The sequence below is a fragment of the Equus caballus genome, chromosome 12, assembly GCF_041296265.1.
Source record: "Equus caballus isolate H_3958 breed thoroughbred chromosome 12, TB-T2T, whole genome shotgun sequence".
Classification (NCBI taxonomy): Eukaryota; Metazoa; Chordata; class Mammalia; order Perissodactyla; family Equidae; genus Equus; species Equus caballus.
In genome coordinates this window covers 34,736,190-34,743,039 of record NC_091695.1, presented here as the reverse complement: position 1 = coordinate 34,743,039, position 6,850 = coordinate 34,736,190, and positions in this window count along the sequence as shown.

Sequence of the window (6,850 nt, the reverse complement as noted above, 5' to 3'; positions counted from 1 at the left end):
TGTTCATTGCAGCATTATTTACAATAGCCAAGACGTGGAACCAGCCTACATGCCCAGAAACTAATGATTGGATAAAGAAGATGTGGTATATATACACAATGGAATACTACTCACCCATAAAAAAAGACGAAATTGGCCCATTCACAACAATGTGGATGGACCTCGAGGGTATTATGTTAAGCGAAATAAGTCAGTCAGAGAAAGACGAACTCTATATGACTCCACTCATAGGTGGAAATTAGTATATTGAGAAGGAGATCTGATTGGTGGTTACCAGGGAAAAGGGGGGGTGGGGGGAGGGTACGGAGGGGGAAGTGGTGTACCCACAACATGACTAACAAAAATGTACAACTGAAATCTCACAAGGTTGTAATCTATCATAACATTAATAAAAAAAAAAAAAAAAAAAAAAGAATGACAAGTTAATTGTTTTCTTCAAGGATTTTTCCTTCCCCACACTCTCACTGGTCCTCTGTTTTTCACCCTCTACACATTTTGTTTATGCCATTTCCACTTCTCTCAGAGTTTAAATCAATAATGCTATACAAAACCAGTGCTCCTGCTAAAATCAGCTGGGGGATTAAAACATGATCAGAAAACAATGAACAAACAAATTTTCCAGAGTTTCTTCTCATCTAGATTCATTCACATTCCTATGCCTGTGACTCTTCAGCAGAGAGTCTCACATGCGTTTGTACAACAATCTATCATTGTGTTACCTACTATTTTCTTTCCTTCCTGGTCTGTATCATGGTGGTGTTTCCTGCGGATACCTGCCACACCACTAACTATGATGTAAACCAACATTAGCGTCAAAGCTGAAATGCTGGCGTTGAAGACACAGATATCTGCTCTGAGAGGATCATCACCTGATGCCACCCAAACTACTTTCACTTTCAATGCCCCATTAAGTATTAGTCAACACTCTTTTTCCATTTCTTTTTCTTTCCGCTATTCTTTTTCGAGGCCTCTTGTGCCAGAACTCAGGAATGAATTTTGGGCTGGGCTGAAGGATGATTTGAGTGATAGAAAAATGGCTCTTTCCAGAATCACCTCTCTCTCCTGAGACGGCATCATTGTTCTGAAACCAGACGAGTACAATTTGATTCTTTTCCTTTGAGATTCTCCCTTTGAGAGTTCCCAAGAGACATTCAGATGAATGGACATTTAGTCAGAGCAACATTCAAAGGCTTCTTGGAAAATTCATACTCAAGATGGTGTTGATTCATATGTATCTTCAAATACCTTGATAAGCAGGGAAAATTTTGTGCTTTTTTTGCATAAACAATTATTTGAAAAATTTCCTGCAATTTTCACTATATCAATGGTTAAGGATATTTTCATTTTATTTAGAAATCAGTACTTATAATTTCCTAATTATTCTTTTTTAACAGTTTTGCTTGTATTTCGAAACTCTGCTATTGAGTGCATACAAATTTGAGATTATAGCTTCCTGTTTGAGATAACCTTTTTATTTCTAGTAATGTTTCTTATCTTAAAGTTTGCTCTGTAACATTGGGAAAGCTACAGCAGATTTTTTGGGTTAATTGTGTGATACCTCTGTCCTTTTGTTTTCAATCTTTCTGTGTTCTTATATTTAAATCATGTTCCATTAGTAACGTATAGTTGGGTTTGTTGTTTTTAACTAGTCTGACGATCTTATCTTTCACTTTGAGTACTTGGAGTAATTATTGAAAAACTACGTATTTCAATTTAATCAGCCGGATTTGACTCTTTGAAATAAAAAATGAATTAGTACTTTCTCCCACTTCTCCTCTTAACTGCTTCCCAGTTATTACTGTTATTTTTCATTTATTTATTTTTTTTCATTCTGTTGACGTCATACTGGTTTATTACATTGTATAATTTCAGAAGTACATTATTTTATATAAATTTCTGTATAGACTGCATCATGCTCACCACCAGTAGTCTAGTTTTTATGTCACCATACATATGTGCCCCTCTACCCCTTTCACCCACCTCCGACCCCCTTCCCCTCTGTGTAACCACTAACCTGTTCTCTTCGTCCATGTGTTTGTTTCTCTTCCATATATGAGTGAAATCATACAGTATTTGTCTCACTCTGTCTGGTTTATTTTGCTTAACATAATAGCCTCAAGATCCATACTTGTTCTTGAAAATGGGACAATTTTATCTTTTTTATGGCTGAGTAGTATTCAATGTGATGTATACATCACATGTTCTTTATTCATTCATAAGTCAATGGGCACTTGGGTTGCTTCCAAATCTTGGCTATTGTGAATAATGCTGCAATGAACATAGGGGTGCATAAATCTCTTTGGACTGTTTATTTCATATTATTTGGATAAATACCCAGTAGTGGGACAACTTGATCACATGGTATTTCTATTTTTAATATTTTGAGAAATCTCCTTACTGTTTTCCATAGTGCCTGCAGGAGTTTGCATTCCCAATAGCAGTATATGAGGGTTCCCTTTTCCCTACATCCTCTCCAAACTTTGTTATTTTTTGTCTTGGTAATTATAGCCATTGTGATTGGTATAAGGTGATATCTCACTGTAATTTTATTTGTATTTCCCTATTAACTAGTGATGTTGAATATATTATCATGTGCCTGCTGCCCATCTGTATATCTTCTTTGGAAAAATATCTGTTCATATCTTCTGCCCATTTCTTGGGCCGGCCCAGTGGCGCAGCGGTTAGGTTCGCACCTTCTGCTTCTCGGTGGCCCGGGGTTCCCTGGTTTGGATCCTGGGTGCAGACATGGCACTGCTTGGCACCCCGTGCTGTGGTAGGTGTCCCACATATAAAGTAGAGGAAGATGGGCACGATGTTAGCTCAGGGCCAGGCTTCCTCAGCAAAAAAGAGGAGGACTGGTAGTAGTTAACTCAGGGCTAATCTGCCTCAAAAAAAAAATCTTCTGCCCATTTCTTGATCAGGTTGTTTGTGTTTTTGTTGTTGAGTTGTATCAGTTCTTTATATATTTTGGGAATTAACCCCTTGTCAGATATATGATTTGCAAATATTTTCTTCCAGTTGGTGGGTTGTCTTTTCATTTCATTAATGGTTTCCTTTGCCTTGCAGAAGCTTTTTAGTCTGATATAATGACGTTTGTTTATTTTTCCTTTTGTTTCCCTTGCCGGAGTAGACATGATATTTGAAAACATGCTGCTAAGACCAATGTCGAAGAGTGTACTACCTACATTTTCTTCTAGGAGTTTTATGGTTTCGAGTGTTACATTCGAATTTTTAGTCCATGTAAAGTTAATTTTTGTGGATGGTGTAAGATAATGGTTTAGTTTCATACTTTTGAAAGTGGCTGTCCAGTTTCCCCAACACCATTTTTTGAAGATACATTCCTTTCTCCATTGTATGTTCTTGCTTCCTTTGCTGAAGATTTGCTGTCTGTTGATGTGTGGTTTTATTTCTGTGCTCTCAATTCAGTTCCATTCATCTGTGTGTGTGTGCTGTTTTGAGTACTATAGCTCTGTAGTATATTTTGAAGTCAGGGATTGTGATGCCTTCAGTTTGATTCTTTTTTCTCAGAATTGCTATCGTTGTTTGTGGTCTTTTGTTGTTCCATATAAATTTTAGGATTCTTTGTTCTACTTTCATGAAGTGTGTCATTGAGATTCTGATTGGGATTTCATTGAATGTGTAGATTGCTTTAGGTAATATGGGCATTTCAACTATGTTTATTCTTCCAATCCATGAGCATGGAATATCTTTCCATTTCTTTATCTCTCTCCAGTTTCTTTCACTAATGTCTTATAGTTTTCAGCTTATAGGTCTTTCATCTCCTTGAGTAAATTTATTCTTAGAGGTTTTATTCTTCTGTTGCAATTGTAAATGTGATTGTATTCTTGAGTTCTATTTCTGCTAGTTCACTATTAGTGTATAGACATGCAACTGATTTTTATAAGTTGATTTTGTACCTGCAACTTTGCTGTAGCTTTGGATTATGTCTAATACCTTTCTGGTAGATTTTTAAGGGTTTTCTATATATAGAATCACATTGATCACAAACACCTAGAATTTGGCTTCTTCCTTTTTAATTTTACTCCGTTTTATTTATTTTTCTTGCCTAATTGCTCTGGCAAAAACCTCCAGTACTATGTTGAATAGGAGTGGTGAGAGTGGGCACCCTTGTCTTGTTCCTGTTCTCAGAGGAATGGCTTTCAGTTTTTCACCATTAAGTTTGATGTTGGCTGTGGGTTTGTCCTATATGGCCTTTATTATTTTGAGGGAGTTTCTTTCTAAACCCATTTTATTGAGTTTTTATGGTAAATGGATGTTGGATCTTATCAAATGCTTTCTCAGCATCTATGTAGATGATCATGTGATTTTTCTTCCTCATTTTATTAATGTGGTGTATCACATTGATTGATTTGCAGATGTTGAACCATCCTTGCATCCCTGGTATAAATCCCACTTGATCATGGTGTATGATCGCTTTAATATATTGCTCTATTTTATTTCCAATATTTTGTTGAGGAATGTTACATGTGCGTTCATCGGTGATATTGGCCTGTAATTTTCCTTCTCTGTGTTGTCCTTATCTGGTTTTGGTATCAGGGTAATGTTAGCCTCATAGAATGAATCAGAAAGTGCTGCATCTTCTTCAGTTTTTTGGAATAGTTTGAGAAGGATATGTATTAAATCTTCTTTGAATGTTTGGTAGAATTCTTCAGAGATGCCATCTGATCATGGCCTTAGTTTTTTAAGAAGTGTTTGATTCCTATTTTGATGTTTTTCCTTGTGATTGGTCTATTCAGATTCTCTATTTATTTTTGATTCAGTTTTGGGAGGTTGTATGAGTCTAAGTATGCATCCATTACTTCTAGGTTTTCCAATCTTTTGGCATATAGTTTTTTTATAGTGTTCTTTTATAGTCCTTTGTATTTCTGTGGTTTTCACTAAAATATCTCCTCATTCAAGTTTAATTTTATTTATTTGAGACTTCTCTCTTTTTCTTAGTGAGTCTGGCTAAGAGTTTGTCAATTTTATTTATCTACTCAAAGATCCACTCTTAGTTTCGTTGATCTTTTTTCTTTTAGTCTTTATTTCATTTATTTCTAGTCTAATTTTTATTATTGCCATCATTCTGCTGACTTTTGGCTTTGTATATTCTTGTTTTCCAAGTTCTGTTAGATGTAGTTTAAGATTACTTGTTTGAGATTTTTCTCATTTGTTGGGGTAGGCCTGTATTGCTATCTCCTAGGATGCTCTTAGGACCCCTTTTACTGCATCTCATAAGAGCTTGTATGTTGTGTTTTCATTTTCCAGGTACTTTTTAAAAAATTTCTCCTTCGATTTCTTCGTTGATGCAATGGTTGTTCAGTAGCATGTTGCTTAGACTCCACATAATGTGAATTTCCCAGTCTGTTTCTTGTACTTGATTTCTCATTTCATAGCATTGTGATCAGCATGATATGATTTCAATATTCTTAAATTTACTGAAGTTTCCCCTGTTTCCCAACATATGGTCTGTCCTTGAGAATATTCCATGTGCACTTGAGAAGAATATGTATTCTGCTGTTTTTCAATGTCATTTTCTTTATATATCTATTAAGGCCATCTGGTCTAGTGTCTCATTTAAGGCCACTGTTTCATTGTTGACTTTCTGCCTTGATGATTTATCCATTCACGTAAGTGAGGTTTGAGGTCCCCTACTATTATTGTGTTATAGCCCATTTCTCCCTTTATGTCTATTAATAGTAGCTTTATTTACTTTGGTGCTCCTGTGTTAGGTGCATACATATTCATAAGTGTTATGTCCTCTTGATGGAATGTTTCTTTTATCATTATATACTGCTCCTCTTTGTCTCTCACTGTCTTTTTTATCTTGAAGTTTGATTTGTCTGATATAAGTATGGCAACATCTACTTTCTTTTGTTTGCCATTTGCTTGGAGTATCATATTCCATCCCTTCTCTCTGAGGCTGTGTTTGTCTTTAGAGCTGAGATGTGTTTCCTGGAGGCAGTGTAATGTTGGGTCTTCTATTTTAATCCATCCAGCCACTTTGTGTCTTTTGAGTGGTGAACTCAATCCATTTACTCTTAGAGTGATTATCGATATATGAGGGCTTAATTTTGCCGTTTTGATGCTTGTTTTCTGGTTGTTCTATATTTCCATTGTTTCTTTTTCCTTGTATTTCTGACTGCCATTTCAGTTTTGTGGTTTCCTGTGAAGGTTTTCACTTTATTTATGATGTGGGTCTGCTCTGATTTTTGTTTAGGGGTTACCATGAGGATTAAAGATCTCATAGATGTGATAGTCTATTTTCTGATAGCCTTTTGTTTCCATTAGCCTAAGTAGGTTACATCCCTTTCCTCTTCCCCTCTGGTCATTGTTGTCACAAATTATTCTTTTTTGTGCTGTGGATTTGTGACTAAATTGAAGTGTTTATAGATATTTTTGATGCTTTCCTTACCTTTATCTTTTATGTTTTAATTAAGTTTTTACTAACCTATCTTGATATTGAGCTGCAGTTTTCTGATTCTACTTGTCTATTTATCTCCTTGCTCAACATTTTGTAAACCTTTGCTTTTTAGTTTTAGATGAGAGGTCTCCTTTCAACATTTCTTGTAAGGAAGGCCTAGTGGCAATGAACTCCCTTAGCTTTTGTTTATTTAGGAAAGCTTTTATTTCTCCATTGTATCTGAGGGATAGTTTCACTGGATAGAGTATTCTTGCCTGAAAATTTTTGTCTTTCAGTGTTTTGAATATATCATTCTATTCTCTCCTAGCCTGCAATGTTTCTGTTGAGAAATCTGCTGAAAGCCTGATAGGGATTCCTTTGTAGGTTATTTTCCTCTGCCTTGCTGCTCTTAATATTTTTTCTTTGTTATTGACTTTTTCCAGTTTT